This window comes from Otolemur garnettii, unplaced genomic scaffold, assembly GCF_000181295.1.
Source record: "Otolemur garnettii isolate 467f Iridium unplaced genomic scaffold, OtoGar3 scaffold00057, whole genome shotgun sequence".
Taxonomy (NCBI): Eukaryota; Metazoa; Chordata; class Mammalia; order Primates; family Galagidae; genus Otolemur; species Otolemur garnettii.
The window spans coordinates 8,453,395-8,474,964 of record NW_003852452.1 but is presented as its reverse complement, the minus strand read 5'-3'; the positions used below and the strand labels follow the sequence as shown (position 1 = coordinate 8,474,964).

Genomic DNA, 21,570 nt, shown 5'->3' with positions numbered 1-21,570 from the left:
AAAAACAACCACTGTTGACCTAACTGCAAAGAATGTCAAACTGAGTAACTACCAAAGAACATGGCTGAGTTTCTGCACACGAAGGGAAAACCCAACAGCCTCCATGTTTTCCTTACGCCAAAGATAAAGACGCTCTTTCATGAGTTTCATCCTCGTATGCAGATTGCCCGTCAGGGACATCCACAATTCAGAGGAGAAAAAGATCTGCCAGAATGTGATGGAAACAACTTTGAACGAATCATTAACAAAAATAATCAACGTCATAAAAGGTTTCCCAAATGAAGTTTTTTGACAGCATAGTACTTTAAAAAATAACTTGCCTGAAATTTAAATCTTTAAAGTGATTATAATTCTAAGAGAGGGAGCCCCATTTCCCACAAGAAAGAACAGAGGCATTACCCAATATTGTAAAATGAAAAATCCTGACTATGTTTTTGTTGGATTTAGACATAAAACAACCAATATCCAGGGTTGAAATGTCAGAGTACTGGAATATTTTGCTAAGAAGAAGGTACATTAGCTTAGTAATGGTAATGGGCTTTGAAAAACCTACTTTTTAAAAGAAAAAAAAAAAGGGAAGCCATTTTTATCTTACCTTAGGAAAGTATACTAATGAAACATATATAGTTTTTAGCTACTATTTTGTTCCAATATTAAGTCTAGAATAGGGAAGATTTTGACTGCCCTGAGAAATTAAACGGAACATAAAATTTTTTTCCTGCAGTTAAGAGAATTCTGCTTTTCCACACATCGCCTTTTCTCTTATTTCTTGTTGTTCTTGAAATTTTGAAAAATTGATTAATAAGGCAATCTATCCAGATAAAACTGCCGGGAGACAATCAGTCCTTTTATTCCTTATAAAAGGCAAAATGACATCTGGTCAGTAGAAAAGAAAGATAAGGAACCTACTTCTTACCATAATTAAAATACTCTTTCACTGTTTATCAACCCTAGGAAAGATGAAAGGGATGAATGAACATTACTTGCAAGGGGTTGAACAGATAAAAAGAGATCCTTCTATCAGGAGCAGTGCATAAACCATCATCATGTTTAAATTGGCTATGTTTTGTTTCAGATACGTTCACTATATAGCTTCTATTTCCTCTAATTTTATTTACTTCTTCAACATTTTCCAATGCTTCTAGTAAAATTACCAATCAAAATGCCTTAAGTGAAACGTTTTGTATCTCTCAGCAACAAAGGTGGCAAATCTAGCGACAGACAACAGAATCAGAAAAATAAGGATTGCAGGACCGAGGGTGCCTGGCAAGAATCAGGGCACCTGTACACAATCTCACTCCTCACAAAGAAAAAAGAAACCTCTTTTAAAGGAGGGAAGTGACCCTTGCTTCAAATTATATTCTCTAATCTTACTTTTGAGAGATCTAAGTAAAATAAGTCTTCAAAAAGTGTTACGCGCCAAGTTCTTTCAAACATATCACCTCAGTGTGTTGAGGATGTGGCTCCACTGGGTTAATCCCAACTATTCCCCCAAATGACTCCACTCTTCACTCTAAAAGAATTCAGTTGTGTCCTTCACCATGCCACAGAAATCTTGGGTAGAGGACTTCAGTGACACTATACACAGACTCCAAACCAGGGTGGGAATAGAACTAAAGTGATGGCAATAGACCTAACAGAAAAAAAAGTCTGAAAATAGATACATATCCAAACTCTGTGATAAGATGAGCAGGTTACAAAAATATATGACCATGCCACAATACTAAATAAAAATTATTTCAGATGGATTAGCGTTTTGTTTTGGAATTAACTCATGACCTTTTAGGTTTCTGATATAGTTTCAAAGAGACTCCTGTACCTTAATTCTTTTTCTTTCCCCGAGGGGAAAAATTATTTCTTAAGACAGATTATCATTTTGTCACCCTTGGTAGAGTGCTGTTGCATCATAGCTCACAGCAACCTCAAACTCTTGGGCTCAAGCAATTCTCTTGTCTCAGCCTTCTGAGTAGCTGGGACTACAGGTGCCTACCATAATGCCCGACTATTTTTAAAGATGAAGTCTCACCGTTGTTCAGCTGTTCTTGAACTCCTGAGCTCGGGCAATCCACCCAGCTTGGACCCCCAAAGTGCCTAGAGAAGAATTTTAATATAAAGTTTTGCTAATTAACTCCTTGAAGGCATTTTAGTAACAAAAATCTTGTCCCAATACTTTTAAAACTGTCACTATTAGAAATGGAAAGCATAACAGTTTAAATTTGAAGACAATCCCTCAGATCCTGTGTTTCTAAATTTACACAGTGCAGAGGCTTCCCTGTAGGTTTGGTGAATAAAACTTCTAATTCCCCTTTCTCCCAATTCTTTTATTCCAAGTCAAATTAACTCATGGAGGAAACTATATAATAGAACCAGAATATCTAACTTAGTGCAAATCTCATCCAACAAAACAAACCATGAGGTTCACTAACACTTCTTCAGCCCTATGTCACAGACAACATCCCCCATACCATGCAATTACTCTCTCATATAGTCCTGGCAATGACTCCAACAGGTAATGAATGAGAACGCTCAGTCCAGAAAACCTAACAAGTCTGGGCAAGTCTGACTGATATCTATCTGACAGGAGAAAGAACAGGAATTCTAACCTAGGAACCCTGCTCTAGGGCCATCTAGTCTCCCCTTCTCCTTCTATATGAAACCAGTAAGGTGTGATTGTGGCTCAGCCCTCAGGGTGAAGGGCACACACTTCCACCTCCACACATCATTGCCTCATTTGGAAATAAGGGAAACTGCAATCACTTCTGGGATTGAAACAAGACCTTGAGGTGCCTACAGTTGTGCTAATGTCACAACTGTTGAGCAAAGCTGTGGCAGGTCCCGTGGAGGGAGAGTGTGATTGCCTTCGTTAACCTTTGCTACTCGTTTACTTTGGAATTTCCACATCAGCATTTGTCCCATTGACTTACTGGGTAGCCAGAAAGGCCAAGGATCTACAAGAGTTCTGAGCCTTCCTTGAGATATAACCCAGTACAAATAGTATTATGGACAGAATTCACTCAGAGCCCCTTCATCCAATTTACCCATTGGAGAAACTGTTATGCTAATTTTTTAGAACATTATGTAATTGGTGCTGTCCTGCAACTCTAACCGTCAATCAATAATTAATACCATAGTAATAGTTAAAACTGCAGCCAACATGTTTTTGTGTGCCAGGCTTTCTGGTAAGGGCTTCACATGGAGTTACCCCATTTGATCCTCATAACAATCCTGAAGATAGGCTCATTGTTACAGATAAGAAAACTGAGGCTCAAATTTCTGTATTTACAAAATTAACTACTTGTTGATTCATGTTATTTTTATATTCTTTGGCTTCAAAGAAGGACATAGGCAATTAGTATTGATTTTGGTATCCCTTCAGTCATTCTATATAATCATATTTTCACACTGTGGCAGCAGCTCCACTTTGCAATTTAAATATGCTATTACTATCTTTTAAAAACACCGCTTATACCTAATCGATCAGTACTTTAGTATGTATTGGTTTTGAACATGTTCCGTGAGAAACCAGATGAAGAAAAAAACCAAGAGAGAAGTTTGTGGAATGAAGGGCTTGTTCATTGACCCCCATACCCAACAGAACAATCAAGCCTTCTGAGTATTTTGGAGTTGACTAACTAATGAAAACCAAAACCCAAAAATCTATTGTCAGACATAAGCTGGAATGTATAAACTCAGCTGTAAGTAGGAAAACGAAGTTTTGTGTTTTAATTTTGCAGGCAAATTCAATCCAATGATCAAATGCAATTGAATATCACAATCTTCCCTGGAGCTCTCAAGTTTCCCTCTACTTTAATCTATGTTTGACTCCCATATGAAAACCCTTAGACTATAAATACGCACCAGATGTGCCAAAACAACCCCATACACACTTCAGAACTGAATTTCAGAGACTAGAAACAACTCTTTCCCTACTCCACGCCCCCGCCACACCCGCACCCCCCCTTACCCTAAGTTCAGCATTTCATGTCATGCAGTCATAGTAAACTTGTTCAGGTTTCCTTCATTCAAATGCTGAAATAACTTGCAGCAATTATTTGGTGTGGAGCTTACAGCACAAGGTGAACCAAGTGCTTATTTTTAACCAACGAGGAACATTACAGATTTCTTGATTCAGCTTCACAGAAAATTAGTCATTGATTTTTCAGGATAAATCAGTTCTGCTGAGCTATGGTGCAGGCCAAGGAAAAGTGTAAATGAGGCAAAAAGACCAGTCTCTCACCCCAAGACTCATTCACCCTGTTACCCCCATGAGTAGTTTTAGCAACACCCGAGGCTGTATTGCTGCTTGTTCTCTTTCTTACCTTTTTGCTTATTTCTCTGGCTGCAGGTTTCTTTAGAACCAGAAGGTCTGAATAAGAGCTGAGCAGGAAATATGGCAGAAGAATTTAGATGACTTCTAAAGAGCAGTGAAAGAGTTGCTCACAGTATCCCAAGACCAGCAGCTTTTCATCAGGCGAGCTCTAGAACCTCTGGAAGAAAGGTTCTCACACTATTATATCTCCATGCCTGAGGTCCAGCTTACCCCAAGCTGAATGGGAAGGCTCTGTGGGCTGGGTTTCGCAGGGACGACTGCAATCATCTTTGTATTGTGAAACATTATGTGAAACATAAATAATTCCTTCTGGTCCTAAAGTGTTGTCATTGCAGCCTAAGCACATCAGAGTTTGAGAAAAATAATTTGGTTATGTCTTTGTTGATGAAGAACTGAGTAAGTTATCTTGTTAATTCATTCAATCAGTCATTTATTCAACCGCAAAAATGATCCATGACCTGCTATCCAGTAAGCACTGTACTATGTTTTGGAGATAAGTAGTTCTGAATGTAAAGAATGTGTCAAAATCTGTTCCACACACATATGGTCATTCCATGTCCCCTCACTTACCTCTCAGTTTTATGTGTTTGCTCAGGGACAAAGAAAAGAGATTTTATAGGGATGGGAATGCACAGGGGTTAATAGCAGCATCTCAAAAGTTATGTTGCCACGGTTCAGTCACAACCCCGATATAGACAAGGTCTTACTCTGTCACCAGGGCCAGGGTGTTGTGGCATCATCATAACTCACAGCAACCTCAGACTCTTGGGCTCAAGTGATCCTCCTGCCGCAGCCTCCCAGCACCTGGGACTACAGGCTTGTCACACCGTGCCTGGTTAATTAATTAACTCTGGACAAGCTTTGAAACTGCTAAGTGCCTTAGTTTCTCTGTCTATAATCCCTCAGTGGAGATAATTATGGTACTTCCCTGAGTATACTGTTGGGGGATTAAAGGATTAATTTCAGGAAACGATCCAGAAGAGTGCCTGATGGATAGTAAGCACGGCATAAATATTACAAATATTTTCGTCATCCTCTGGGGTTGATCAGATTTCCTAGATTTCATTTGGAACAAATTGTCAGGACGCATGCAATCCTGCTAAACAAGGCTGGGATGAAGACAGCTGGTGTCAGTCATCTCTCACAGCCTTGTGAGTAATGCGGGAGCTGTTTTCTCTAGGGTTTGAAAAGAACAAGTATAGTACCTCTAGCATTCTCAATTGGGCCTTATTAATGGGCAAATTCAGATTTAGAGAGATTAAGATGGTGAAGATCTCCACCTTGACCAAACTTCAGTCTCCTCTCAGCCCCCTTCCTAACTAGGCCTTCACATTGCCCTGCTGACTCACACTTTAGCAAAAATCCTGCTAACCAGTTTATTGAGAATCTGCCTAACCTTGATATCTAAATCCCCCACCCCCTTCCTTGATACCTTAAGTAAGTTTCTCTTGGTAATTTTCCGTCCTATCCCTTACCCTGCCCGCTGGCTCTAAATCCCCACTGTCCCTATTTGTGTTTGGAGGCGAATGCAGTCTCTCTCCCCGTTGCAATTGTCTTGACCCCTATTGTAACAGTCTTAAATAAAATCTTCCTTGCCCCTTAAAAGAGTGTCAGAATAATTTCTCTTTAACGGTCAAAACAATGAAATATCTATCACTGTAATTGACATATGATTAACTCTCTACATAGGGCAATGGGGAAAAGTTCAAACAGATTGGAGGAGCTGATGGTGTTCGAGACAGATGTTCTTGATGAAAGGGTGATGAAAGTGAAGAGGGGCACATTATAAACGCAAGCTTGGAAAATTAGAGGTGCTTCCCAGGGCCTCATTTGTAATTGTTATTTCCCATTAAAAATAAAAGGTTTAAAGTCAACTCAGGTTCATCCTAATGCAAACTCATTTTCTAAAATTAGTGGTAGTAAGAGTGATGTATTCCTCATAGGCAGATAACATCGTCCCTGGCTGTACGATTAGATGGCGGAGAGAATTGGCTATGAGGTAGGCCATTTAGCAGGGAGTAAGGGGTCTAAAATAATTGGATAAAGTGGGAAGACAAAAAAGAAATCAAATAGACGAGGTATTTAAAGAATTTAAAGTTCAACTTAGCTTAAACATGTGTACTAGGAGAGAGGGGAAATTCACAGGGAGTTAGGATACCTGCATTTTCTCCAGTTTTCAGAATACATCAGTCAGATTCTACAGTCCCTAATTAGGAGATAGGGAAGGGGCTAACGAGAGAAAACGCTGATGAATGGAGAAAATGTGCACTGACACTCGCCATCCCAAATGGCATTTTGTCATTCACTTTTTTTTAATAGGCAATCACAATATGTTACTGAAAAAAAGTATTTGTAAATAGTAAAAAGGCCCTGGTTCTAAGCTCTGGTTGTAGATTTCTCTATACTAATGTCAAATTCATCCATGAGATTAATAGGGAAATACCGTAAATCATTTAGGAGAAGAAACTCCATCTCCCTTTAGGATTATTGCAAAATCCATTCTTTCTGATGTTCTCAAAGACATTTACCCGTAGGATTTCTACAGCTTTTGATTTACTGGGAAAAAAAAAAAAAACTAGTCTAAGCTTTCCACTATACCCCCAGAAAGAGTTCTGATACTGCTTTAAATCAATATCTGACATTCATTCATAGAGAAAACTTGATAGAGTAAGGATCTGCCTGCAGTGAGTGAGCAGTCCCTTAAAGAAAGACAAAGCCAGAGTCCTTCACCAACTGCCCTTGCATGGCAGAGGAAGCCCTGGTTCTAGTCCCAGCTATTTATAATTAGCACTATCATCTCAGGGGCTCAATCTGATTATTTGTGATGTGCAGGGATGATGATCTCTAAGAATCCTCTAGCTCCAAAATTCTCTTGGTTTGTAAAAAGTACTAATTCCTATAAGGAAAGGTCTGCTTGACTCGAATGCCTCTCTTTGCCATTTGATTTCTCAGCCTCAAAGGGGAGAGTTTTCTGTACTTGAATTACGTAAAACACCAAAGATTCTTGGATCAAGAAAAACAAATGATGCCATCACTTTCCTCCTTTAGGTCTTTTGAAAATGAAAAAGCTGATAATTATACCACAAATACATACATGCATTTGCAGTATTACTTATATTTAACTTCAGTTTTTAAGGATTTAAATCTATCTAAATTGTAATTATTCCTCTTCTTTTTCTTTCTGGTCTGCTCAGAGATATCAACATATATTCTAGATTATTATCAGAAAAAGATTTTGTTATATCCATGGTGTGAGCTAATTTATACATTACACAAGTACTTTTCCAGGTATTAAGGTTAAGCTAAGTCCATGTTCTCATGGGACATACCTTCTATCAGAGTTGTCCTGTTTTAATATTAATCATTTATGCTTGTAGAAAAGCATGAAGAAGAAAACAAATACCACCTGGTTAGACTGTTTAATGTTCTGTCATCTGCTTCAGACATTTTTTTCCAAGTGATATTGAAACAAGGTATAATCCCAGTGTAATTTATATTTTATGTAACAAACAGTATTTTAGTGCTGACTGTGGGCTTTCCAATATTAATCCCTTTGATCTCCATATACATCCTATTGGATAGTTAATAATAGGACCTACCTTGGCTATAGAATTGCAAGGTGGGAGGTTTTTATGTTCAGCATTTTAAAGGTACCGCTCCGTTCTCTTTTGACTTTCATTGTTTCTGAAGAGAAGCTAGCCATTATTCTTATTGTGCTTTTCCTAAATACAACATTTCCCCCTCTAATTGCTTTTAAGATTTCTCTCTCTCTTTTTTAAATTTTCTAAGTGTTCCTTTCCTCCTCCTCCTCTTCTTCTTCTTATTATTTTGCATTCATCCTGTTTGGTATCACCTAAGATTTTTTTCATGTGAGTTGACTTTTTTTTTCTTTTTTTAATTTCAGGTTAATAGGAGGGTACGAGTCACTGGGTCACAATATTTGCATTTGTTAGGTATAGTCCCTCTTGTAGTTGTGTCCCACACCCAAAGGTACTCCATATCCCCCTACATTGTTGCCATTAAGTGGGAGCACACCAATCCCCTCCCCCTCTCTCTCCCATCCCCCGTTCCCCTTGCCCCAACTTGAATTGATTTTTTCTCCTGTGTGGGTATGTTGCATCATCTACTGGCTTCACATTAGTATTGGTGAGTTGATATTTTTAACATCAATTTTGTAAAATTTTTGGTGATATGGGTTCAAATATTTCTTCTGCCCTGTTCCTTTTCCTCTCTTTATGGGACTTCAATTACACGTATGTGAGACAGTTTGATATTATCTCATTGGCTTTTCCATTTCCCGTTCAGTTTTATCCTTCATTCTTTCCTTTTCTTCTTACATCAGTTTGGACAATTTCTATCAATGTGTCTCTGTGTTCACAGATCCTCCTTTGTTTCCTGTGGATCGTGTGCCATGGGGCCCATCCTGATTTGGGATATTTACTATTTACTTCTACAGTTCTTCATTTTTCCTCCTTTTCTACTCCTTCCTCTCCCCCTTCCTCCTCCTCTTTTCTTCTCCCTTCTTTTCCTCTTCCTTCTTTGAAATCCCATTTCTATTTTGAAATCTTCTCTCTTAATCTACTTTGTTTTTTCCCCATTAATTTCTTCAGTATCGTTGCAATAGTTGTTTTTAAAAGCTTGCCTGTGAATGTCAACACGTATCTTCTATGTGCTGTTTCTGTTGGCCAGTTTTTTCACTTGTCTATGGGTCACATTTTCCTAACTCGTCATTTTTTATTTTATGCCAGAACATTGTATTTAAAAGAACCACAGAGACAGGAGCAAAAGTGTGCCCTCCCTTGCCCAGGTAGGAAAGAAGGGCAGACTTTTTCCTCTGTCACTCAGCTCAGGGGAGGCTAATCACTTCAATGTAATAGGAGTAGAGTTGGGTTGAGGCTGGACTACAATTTTAGTACGTTCCAGCTCACATCTGGTTTTGAATATCTTTAGGATGAGATAGGTCCTTTGTGAATTATAGACTTCTTCACCCCACATGACTTCGGGTTTTAAGCATCATGAGTTAATGGAAATCTCTCTCTCTGCCTTTTTACCCCCCACCTCTGCCTTCCAAGACTGCTCCTCTGTGAACTCAGCAGAAGTCCCATGAGGGGCAATTGGCAGCGTGGAAGAATCAGCTCTGTGTTTGGGGTTCAGTTCTTACTGTTTCAATCTGTCACACCAGCTAAGGTTGCTGTTTAACTTTCTACTGGTTTCTTTTTGTTCAGAAAAGTTCTGCCTAAACCAAGACGATTCTCTACCCTCCCGCGCCTACACTAAGCAGATGCCTCCAGGACAGTGGCCTCTGGGGTTCAGACATCTACAAAGGTCTTATCCCTCTCCAGATTTTAATTTCTTTACACCATTTTTATCTGCAGTTTTCTGAAGTTTTTAAAAAAGGATATGATAATTTACTCATTTTTTTAACATTCTAGCCAGAATGTTCCAATAATGTTCCAGTCACCTACACTCTTCCCAGATACCTGCTAAATGTCAGCTGTACTAAAGAACAAAAATATTTGTAAAATGTGTCTTTTCTTTAAATCTGCAAATGCCAAACAGTGATCCCGGAGCCTTGTTTCATGACAGAACAGCCCTGGTGCTGTACTGTTGTTTCCTTTGCTTTTCTTCCAAAGTTCTGTGAAGATCTCAGAAGTGCTTTGTGGCTCCTTTGATAAAATATAGCTTCTATTACATGATAGGAAAAGTTTGAGCAGCTTAGGTTTACTGAAGCAAAATGTTGGACTTACACTTTGGTATATTTGGGGGAGTTTCAAATAGAGAAAGGCCCCAAATTAACTTGTATTCTGGAATGTCAGTAAAAAACACAAATCCCTGAAAAAGCGAACAGTGTCAGCCTCCTTAACTGCTGTTTCTTATTAGCTGCAAGTTGTTCTGATGTAATCATGTAAAATGCAGGTAACAGGGTTGGGAGATTTGAAAAGGTTCCGTAATAGTAGCTTATATGCAAACATTTTATAAAAGTTTCTTTCTCTGAATTAAGCTGAAAATAGCAGATTCTGATCTCATTGTGGCATCTGCTGTCCACATGAGAGCAACAATAAGTTCCCAGAGCCAAAGGACCTAAGATCCCCACCGACTAGGTACACGGTGTGTGACCAGAGCCCCATGGAACACCGACCAAAAGGGAGGAAGTTCTAAGTAACATAAAAACATGATAATATTGGGCAGGATCCTTGAAGACACCAAAAAAAATATGGCAGTCATTGAATGGAACACTCTAAACAAGACTGCTGGAGGTGAGGGCTTTTAGATGAGATTCCCCTAAAGAAAATTAACTGGAGATAGACAGTGTCAGAAGAAAATTCATTCTAGACTAATTTAAAGTAGTTCTTAACACTCTGGACACATTGTCACAGTCCTGTCAGGTTCAGGAACTAGATGAAGACCTGAGTGATATCTTACTTATTCAGAAAAGCAAAGAATTTAGTAGGGATGAAATTTACTGGAGCCTGTGATATAATCTGGGGAGCCACAACTCAGCCCAGAGAGCTGAAGTACCTTTGTCTTGGCGATGAGGGTGAACCCCAGGAGGGTAATCAGGGCCATGGTTATATATTTAAAGCTCTCTTCGGAGTTCAGACTTAACACAGGTAAGGGAAATCATTATACTCTTTTAAAAATAATTTGTGCATGTACATGTTCATTCATTTGATGACTTTTCTTAGTTTCCATGTTGATATATTAATTCTATCTATAAACTGTAAGCACAGTGTGATTGTGTGAGGCCTTAGTGACAGTGCCACAGAATTGTGGTCTGGTTTCCCAAAAACTTAAGGATGGTTACTTCAAAGTAATGTTGAAGTTTTTTGGAGCCATTATAGATATCTTCAAAATCAAGATACTGAATTTACCTAAAAGTGCACATTAATAACTTTTTTTTAAAGGTAGGGCCTTGCCCTGTTGCCCAGGGTGGAGTGCAATGGCAACATCATAGCTCACTGCTCCTTTAAACTTCTAGACTTAAGCCATCCTCCTGCCTCTGCCTCCTGAGTAGCTAGGACTACAGGCGGGGCTGCCACGCTTGGTTAATTTTTTTATTAATTTAATTTTTTTTTTTTTTTTAGAGATGGGTTCTCACTATGTCACCCAGGCTGGTCTCAAACTCCTAGGCTTAAGGAATCCTCCCCCTCAGTCTCCCAAAGTTCTGAGATTATAGGTATGTGCCACCACACCTGGTTTAAAAACTGATTTTATCTTTCCAAACATCTGAATAACTGTTTCCAAGAAAGCTGGGATTTTTCTTTCTTTGGCAGATAGCATTTCTTCATTATTTAATCATCTTCCATGTCAAAAATAATGTACAAATGGAAAGAGGCCTGTATCTACGGGACCTCGTGAAAAACAACAGACCAAGCATAACATCTTAAGCTCATTTGCCAACCTTTTCACAAAAATTTCTAATCTTTTATTTTGTCTTTCTCTTTCTTTGTTCCTAGCTCCTTTGTTGAACATGTTACAGGACCAAAGTATGAAGTTTGTTATTTTTTACATTTAAGTTTGTTATTTATGTACGATGTCGTTTATATGAAACTTGGAAGGACTTTTCCATTTTTGCTAATCAAATAAAACTTAAACTCCTCATCATACCACAAGACCCCCCGTGAGCTGGCTTGCCTTTCATGCTCATTTCTCTCTCATGACTACGTTTCAGCCCCCCTGATCATTTTTCTGATCCTTCAATATGCCAAGCTCATTTTAGCCTCAGAGCTTTTGCTCCTCTGTGAATGTAACAGCCTTGCATTACATCTTAGCATGGTTGAATTTTTTATTACATTCAGATCTCAGCTCAAAGTTCCAGCTTCTTGAGAAAGACTTCTCTGCTTCTCCCTGCTCTAACTCCACGCTTCCTCCTGTCATCTTCAGCCATAGCACCTATGTTTATGTTCTTATTTATTCATGCTCATGTCCTTATGTTCTATGTTCACACCCTCATTTAGTTATTTGCTAGACCAATTCTCCTCAAAAAATGCTGTGAGAAATCACCCAAATAACTTCCCAAATAAGTTTCAAGAGAGTAGAAACATCCTATGTCTTGTTACTTCTGTGTCACCAGCAATTAGGACACTTCTTGGAAGAAAGTAGGTATCAAACAGGAAGGAATGTTGGATGAAGTTTTTCTCTCCCAAATATGTGTATATAGTTCTATTTAGACCTAGTTTATAAAGCCAACGTCTAGTTAGAATATTACATCAACATTTAATCAACAAGTGGTGTTCTCAAATACCGTGAATAGAATAATTAAGCAAGGCAGATCAATATTCAATCAGAGCTAATGTAATAATATATCCAGGCTGAGAGATTCTTGCCTGAAAGACAGGCACTGTGGCTTATTGTCACAATCCCAGACTTTTAGAAGGCCGAGGTGGAAGGATTGCTTGACATCAGTTTGAGACCAGTGTGGACAACATAGTGAGACTTTGTTTTTTTTGAGACAGAGTCTCACTTTGTCACCCTTGGTAGAATGCCATGGCGTCATACTCAGCAACCTCAAACTCTTGGGCTTAATCGATTCTCTTGCTCAGCTTCCCAAGTAGCTGGGTCTATAGGCACTGCCACAACATCCAGCTATTTCTTTTTTTTTTTTTAGAGGCAAGGTCTTGCTCTGGCTCAGGCTGGTCTTGGACCCGTGAACTCAGGCAATTCACTCACCTCAACCTTCCAAGTGCTGGGATTACAGATATGAGTCACTATGCCCAGCTGAGGCTCTGTTTTTAAGAAAAAACAAATAAGTAAATACCGTGTTTCCCCCCAAAATAAGACCTACCCAAAAAATAAGCCTTAGCAGGATTTCTATGCATTTGTTAAATATAAGCCCTACCCCAATAATAAGACCTAGTGATGGGCATGCATTTCAGCATGGAGAGGCAGACATCCCCTGAAAATCAGCCCTAGTGTCTTCTTGAGAAAAAATAAGACAGTGTCTTATTTTCAAGGAAACAAGAAGTATGGAAAATCCTCAAAGAGCTAAATGTAGACTTCTCCTTTGATCCTATAATCTTACTGCTAGGTATCTACCCAGAAGAAAAAAGCTTTTTACCGTGAGGACACTTGCACTCCAGTGTTTACAGCAATCGATTCACAGTTGCAAAGATGTGGAAACCACACCAGTGCCCAGAACCCTTGAAGGGATTAACAAGTAGGTATTTTTAAGAAAGAAAAACAGGTTGACAAATTAGTATGAACATCTATGAGTTGGATGATGAAATATGCTCCGATGTAGTGACATTCAGGAAGGTAATATGGAAGAAACTTTGGAACATGGACTTGCGGTGGCCGTGGAGTAGAACTTCAGATTATATCAATTATTAATCCAAAGCTGTTATACAAATTATTCTTTCTAATCGGACATCTGCTTTTAACTGCCACAGAGTTTGCCACCTTGAGGTTATTTGAATATGAAAGGTGGCCTTACTGATAAGCTATTTAACAGAAGAAAATAAACTACCAAATAGATAGTAAGAGAAAGAAACTCGCAGCACAACTGTCCTTTGTTTAATTGAACACCTGTGACCTGACTTGTTTTATCTGAGTTTGTCTGTTAGCCTTGAAGAGCCCTTAGTGGGCGGTGGGGGGGAGCTCCGCAGTCCAGCTTGCTGCCCCAGTGCCTTCCAGAGGTATATTTCAAATCTGATAAAGCCAGACTCACAGATAGAAGAGAAAAAAAATAAATAAAGAGCCCTAGCAACAGCTTCACAGCTGCTTCTGTTATTAGTCCACTGAAGCCGAGGAAAAATTTTCTACCCTTTAAAAACAAAGAGCAAACAACCCACTTAATCACTGGGCAAGAGAAATAAACAGAACCTTCTCCTAAGAAGACAGAAGACTGGCCAAGAAATACATGTCCCTAAACATCAGAGAAATGCAAATCAAAACCACCTTAGGATATCACCTCACCCCAGTGAGAACACCCACATCACCAAGTCCCAAAGCTACAGATACTGGTGAGGGTGAGGAGAGAAGGGAAGAGTTGTACACACAGTTGGGGGATTGTAAACTAATACAGCCTCTATGGAAAGAAGTATGGAGAATCCTCAAAGAGCTAAATGTAGACTTCTCCTTTGATCCTATAATCTTATTGCTAGGTATCTACCCAGAAGAAAAAAAACTTTTTACCATGAGGACACTTGCATTCCAGTGTTTACAGCAGTTGATTCACAGTTGCAAAGATGTGGAAACTACACCAGTGCCCAGAACCCTTGAAGGGATTAACAAACTGTGGGGTGTGTATACCACAGAGTACTACTCTGCCAGGCATGGATACTTTAGAGTATGTAAAGATACTTTATGAGAACATATTCTTCTTAGCAAAGTATCTCAAGAACGGAAGAAAAAGTATCTAATGTACTCAGTCCTACTATGAAACTAATTTACAGCTTTCATATGAAAGCTCTAACCCAATTATAGCCCAAGAATATGGGGTAAGAGGAAAGGGAGAGGAGGGGAGGGGGGAGGAGAGGAGGAGGGAGGGTGATTGGTGGGACCACATCTACGGTGCATCTTACAAGGGAACATGTGAAACTTACTAAATGTAGAATATAAATGTCTTAACACAATAACTAAGAAAATGCCATGAAGGCTATGTTAACCAGTTGGATGAAAATATTTCAAATTGTATATAAAACCAGCACATTGTACCCCATGACTGCATTAATGTACACAGTGATGATTTAATTTAAAAAAAAAAAGAAAAAAAATACTTTATGAAATATAAAGATGGAGACTTCACATCATTGGTATTTACCTGGATGTGTTGAAGAACATTCTCCAATCTGCCTTGTGTGCTCCCCATTGAAGAACATTCTTCTTAGTAAAATATCTCAAGAATGAAAAAGCAAGCACCCCAGGAACTCAATACAAATATGAAACTAGTAGATGAACAACTATAGGGCCACACAAAAGAGAAAAACACAAATTTGAGAGGGGGAAGGGGGAGGGGAGAATGGAGCTCAGGAAGCCCTCACCCAGTGGATGCAAAGCAGGGGTATACAGCACACCTCCCGGGTGAGGGGCTGGAGTACAGCTCTGATTTTTCCTAACAGAGCAAACAGTGTAACCTAATCACCTGTACCCTCATGTTAACCTGACATTAAAAATCAGCCATGCCCAGCGCTTTCTCCTCAAGACCCAGCACTTCCACTGCCCACTCTTCCACTTACTTTCTCTATCTCTTTCTTTCTTAGCTTTTACTATTTAATGCTCTCTTGCTGGTGTGACAAATATTTCTCCAACCCGCCCTGTGAGCTGCTCGCAAGCCCCCACCCTAACAGGGTGCTGCTGGGTAAATTTGTTTGAAGGCGAATTTACTTCAAGGGAGATAAAGTCTGACGGTGGGGATGGCTTAGTGTGATTAGAACACAAATTGTGTTGCAGGCGATGAAGGGTGTAGTGCAGGGGAAAAAGGCTGGGGGCTGGTCACAGATGGGCTTAGCTTCGTTATAGTCCTTTGTGGCTGAGCCCTTGGTGGGTCAAATGCTCATATTTCCCTTTATTTTATACTTCTATTAAATGTTCTATGGACTCTGTCATTTCTGAACCCATTTCTGAAGTTGAATAATGCAGTAAATTTGGGTGGGTTTTACCTGTATTTATTTTGTTCCAATAATGGCCATTATTAGAGTGTCTTTATTATTTATTACTATTATTAGAGTGTCTTCTGCTTGTTTGTTTGGGGCTGTTACAAGACATGCTAAAGGGTATACACTTTGACACTTTGAGGGAAGGGATGGAGAGAAGAGGGAAGTTAAAAGGCAGAGATCTGTGTAGCGATAAACTTGATGGAATCTGTACTATATATAGGAAAAGAGTTTGAAGGAGGGAAGACCAATTAGTGTGTTGTTATGACTTTTAAGTAAGAGACAACACAGCCCAAGTAATGCCTATTTTAGAAGAAATGAAGAGAGGAATGAAAGTGACATTACAAAGGAAAAATGGTAATAATTATTGATTTAGCCCTGGTTTTGTGCCACGTACCCAGCTAAATATTTTGCACATGTTACCTTGATAGATGTAAGACTGTGATGTTAAGAAATGTGCCCAAGGGCATTCAGCTATTATTAATAATAGCAGGGCCAAATTCAAACCCAAATTTGGCTCCTGCAAAGACTATTCTCTTAACCAGGAGACTATCCCAACTGGATATAATTCTTGAGAAAGAAAAGAATTAAAAAGAAGCTTAGGTGATTGATAAAACTTGGTAATGCAGTTTTAGGAAGGGAGAGGATGAGGGCTGTCTGGGTATCCTGAGGATGCCATGTTGGCTGGGCAGGTAGGGGACTGCAGGAAACAGTGGTGACGCAGGCCTGGGCAACTGGAAAGAGGTCCAGGCTGGAAGCAAGTCTGGGGGTCTTCTGTAGATAGAATAGAACATAAGCGGATAACTTCACCAAGCAACAGTGGGATAAGAAATAAGGGAAGGGGCTAAAAGCTAGCCTCTGAGTAACGCTACACAGAAGATTACAAATGGGATAGAGAAAGGGCAAGTAGGAGAAAAAGAGAAAGCAAGGGGGAGAGGTCACGGTCACGAAGCAGAACCACCACAGACAGTTACTGATTACTTAGTGTTAAGCGGACCACGCTGATCAGCAAGACCAGAGACTGGAACTGGGGACTTAGCCGCTGTTTTCTTTCCAATTTCAAGGCACAGGTAGAAGTAGAAGTCGGATTTTAAAGAATTAGCTTCATATACGTTTATGGGTAGTAGCTTGATAAATATGTATCTATTCTCAAAAACTAAAATATTTCTGAACACACTTTGGGAATTTCTAACTACTTTTTAAAAAAAAAGTGGTGACTAAAATGTCACTAATCCAAACAGGATTACACCACAGATTTGCATGTTCTACTTCGATCAAGTGAAGTCCTGTTCACAGGCGTTCTAGGTTTCTGTTAGAGCCAGGGGCACCTTCCTAACTAAGACCAGGGCAATTCTGGGGGGAAAGTGTCTGTTTGACCTTGTGTCTGCCTTCCTGGTACCCACTTCCTTTCTGTCTGTTGTTGTTTTTGTATGTATGTGCCTGTGTGTGTATAGACAAGTGTTTAAACCCTCTGCTTTGTCCATCTGTAAAACGGTGCTCATGTAACATGTAGTGCGTATGTGTGAATTTAGTAGGTTACGTATGCGTGTGTATGTGCATATTTACAGATGACCACACCAGACTAATACGAAAAGGCTCCTGGCAGGATTACGCAGGTATGTTACCCACTTTTTCAGTATTATACTTCTAAGGCTCGTCTTCATTTCTCTCAGGCTTTTCATTCTTTCTCCATTTCCCAGGGCCTGTGAAGGTGGGTCCCATGTGCCAGAATTTTCTATTCTCCATAATAAAATTTTGTCCTTGTTCATCATTGCATTGCTTATAATGGGAAAAATTGAAAATAAATACATGCATCTGACAGTAGGAAATTAAAGAAATTGGGTTAGTCATGGAATGAAATACTGTACGGTTATGAACCATGGCTGAGATTTAATTAATAATATGGGAAAAGTCAATATATTAAGTGAAAAAATATGTGTTGCCTGTATTCTGGTCCATAAAATAAAAATCAAAAAGAGGATGCTTATTCAAGTAATAGAACAGAATATTCAAAATTGGATTTCCCTGAAAATAAAATATGGTCATAAATACCATGTTAAATGGTTTGAGGGCAGAGTCCCACACTGTGTGAAGATACACAACCATTTCAGCAATGCACAGGAGTATGGGGCTACTAAATGACCACATATAGCTCCCTTTTCATTTCTTTTGTCCCGTGGGTGATTTATTGAGTATGTCATGTCCCAACTCAAAGTCTGGATTTCCCATCAGGAGATTGAAAAAGAAAAATCATACTGGCATCATTCTTTGACCAGAAAAGTTTAGTGGGTCTTCTAACAAAGACAAAATGGGAATACCTTGAATCAGGGCTCATTTCCATTGTATGGGCTATGCTCTTAGTTGATTAATTTGGTTTGACTGTTTGCCACTAAAAGAAAACCTTCCGGGCCATCTGTTTTTATGTTTTGTTTCAGAGTTTTTGATTGACATTTAAATGGAAAATTGACAATTTATTTATGTTTCACTTAAAAAGAAAAAGCTAGCATGAAACATTTCCTCATTAAAATGACTGTGATTAAATTAATTTGATAGTAAAGCCACTAATAAGAGAGCCAAAGCATGTCAAATTGGGAACTCAAGCTATTAAAAATATTTCTTATGAAAAACCACTTATTTACAAAAGAATCGGAAACACTGAATTTTTTTTGTGGTATTTGTGTCTCCACTAAGATGCTGTCAAAGCAATTTTCTCTAATTCATATAGTGCTTTATAAATAAGCCCCACCAGCCCTCTACTGTCCCTGTGAGTCAAGGAGAAAAAAGAATTTTCTTCATTTTATATATAGAAAACCTAGCACAAGGGATTAACTCAATTATTTTAGAAGACTGAATAATTCATTAGGAACATAGAAATAGAATGCAGCTCACACTCTTTCATCCTTTATATAAAGTTATAGTTTTAGGTTGTTACACATACACAGGCAAAAGAAGACTGATCTCAGCTTAAGAGATCAGCTGTTACAACAACTAACAAACAGCTAATGATAGCTTTTTCTTATTGGAGTCAGAATCCATATGGTATAGTCATCTGTAAATATGCACATACACATGCATACGTAATCTACTAAATTCACACATACACTCTACATGTTACATTAGCACCATTTTACAGATGGACAAAGCAGAGGGTTTAAGCTAAGGTGACCAGATTTTAACATTGGTAAAGCGGGACACCATTGCTGGGGGGTGGGGGTGGTGTTGGGGGGGTAGGGGGGTGGGGAGGTGTTCTTAATTAAAAATTTGGTCTATATGGAGCAACAAAAATTTTTGTAGAACACAAACATAGTATTGTAATATATATATATTTTTAATTTCAACATAAGTACAATTTACAAATATAATACATTAAAAAAAATTATGTATAGGGCAGCGCCTGTGGCTCAAAGGAGTAGTGTGCTGGTCCAGTTGGGGGACCTTGCCCAGAAGGGGAGTAGGGAGTTTACACTAACCTCTTCATTCCCAAATGGAGTTACATTAACCTTTTCAGCAGATGAAAACCGTATATTCCCTTCCCATTCTCCCACTGTTTCTTAGCTTGTCCTGCATTCTTTCCAAAAATCGGGACTTTTTTAAAATGCCGTGGGATGTGGGAGAAATTATTAAAAATCAGGACTGTCCTGCCAAAAGCGGGACATCTGGTCACCTTAGTTTAAGCACTTATCTAGAAGATAGAACACTTCTTAGTTGAAGAATAGGATAAACCAAGTCTTAAAAGATATTTTCCTCAATACTATTTGAGCATGGAGTAGAAGCAGTTTGTAAAAATCAAGAAAGATTTTCTGTCTGGAAGATATGTGATAAATGGTAGGATTTTTTGATAAGTAAGTTTCTCTCCTTGGATTAAAAAACTAACCAAACAAACAAAAAACAAACAATGGAAAACTCACAAGGGATGAATGGTTTAGGATTATATATTTATTCACTCATTCATGCAATGACTTGTTGGCTCCTATCATGTGCCAGGCTTGTGGTACTTGATAATCACCCCCGAGCTTATCATCATGCAGCTTACTGAGTGAGAAAACTGATTAAGGAATACTAATTAGTTTTAGTGCTGTATTACTGAATACTGTGACATCCTTCAGAGCTAATGTAACGTCAGGTTGTTAAAGGAGAGTATCTCTATATTGAATTGTATTTCCAAACTGCACTGGGATATATATAACCAAGATTTAGGTGCTCCATTTGAAATGGAATATGATAAACTAGAAAACATTTATTATTTATTATTATTACTATTATTATTATTATTGATAGGGTCTCGCTATACTGCCCAGGTTGGTTTTGATCTCTTAGGCTCAAGTGTTCTTCCTACCTCAGCCTCCCGAGGAGCTGGGAATACAGGTGCATTCCACTAGGTCCAGCTAGGAACCCATTTAATAAAGCTAAGCTTAGGAGTTAAGAAATTCACATCTCACATGTCATAAGGGTAGTGGTTGAAAGAATTCAAGGGCCAGTTTAGAGAATAAATGACTTAGAAAAGATATGACAGCTGTGCAAATATTGAAAGCACTGACATGTGAAAAGGGAATTAGATTTGTTCTTTCTTGCTCTAAGAAATTGAACTATAATAAATGGGTGAAAGCTATAGATAGACACAGTTCTGTCTAAAATAAGAAATCATATTTTAATCATCTGAGGTGCTAAAGATAGAGCAGGTTGTCCTTGGGAATTAGTACATCTAAGCACAGACTGAAAACCCATTTTGCTGGTTCACTGCTGAAGATACTCAAATGGATGACTGAGTTAGGTAACAGGACTTCCAAACAGCAGTCTATTATGATGCAAGTTAGAGCAATGTTAGGATTGCATGGAATTTCTTTATCTTTAAAAGATTTCTTTATCCTTTAAATTTCTGGGTGACCTTTATCATCACTGATGTTCACTAAAGGTTTTGAGTTTATTCGTGTCATAGTTTATATTGCCTTGCTGTACACGTTGCTCCATTACTCAACTCTGTTCATTTCCCAGTGCTGCTGAGACAAAGTACTGCACTAGATGGCTTAGGAAAAGAGATATTTATTATCTCACAATTTTAGAGGCCAGAAGTCTAAATCAAGATGTTGGCATAGCCATGATCCCTTCGAGGGTGCTGGGGATGGATCTATTCTAGGACTCTCTCCTCGCTTATGATATTTCCTTGGTTTGTAACAGCAAAACTCCATTATTCACATACTTTCTCTGTGTGTGTATGTCTCTGCATTCAAAATTTCCCTTTTCATAAGAACGCCAGTCATATTGGATTTGGGGTCCACTCTGCTTGCGTATGACCCTATTTTAACTAATCACATGTGCTATATGCAAACAATGTGATTTCCAAATAAGGTCCCATACCGAGGTACTAGAGTTAGGACTTCACCATGTAAATTTTAGTAGACATGCTTCAACCCATAACACTCACACAGAACCATCGTTTTAATCTATTTTTCTACAGCTATGATTAGGGAAGTTACAGAGGGTTGATTCTTTAGTAATTCACGATTATGGTTAGGTCACTTATAGGAGTTGCTTGCTTATGAAATGCCACGAGTCCTGCAATAGGAGCAGGAAGCCTAGATTCTGTTCCTGAGCCATGTATTTTTCTAAATACAGTTTTCTAAACTTACCCACACACTTAGCTTGCTA

The 21,570-nt window shown here is 38.7% G+C and overlaps 1 protein-coding gene across 3 annotated transcripts in view; it reads right to left on the bottom strand.

Moving 5' to 3' along the window:
* FAR2 (fatty acyl-CoA reductase 2) overlaps nucleotides 1–21,570 on the bottom strand; it is a 164,994-nt gene that overhangs the window by 92,818 nt on the left and 50,606 nt on the right. The window contains exon 1 of one of the 3 annotated variants that reach the window (XM_003792480.2): nucleotides 4,320–4,566. The exons of 1 other annotated variant lie outside the window; for it this stretch is intronic. The gene's annotated coding sequence lies outside the window, so the exon portion shown is untranslated. Of the gene's footprint in view, nucleotides 1–4,319; nucleotides 4,567–21,570 lie in introns of those variants that run through there. One more of the 3 variants, XM_012806786.2, reaches the window with a different exon arrangement.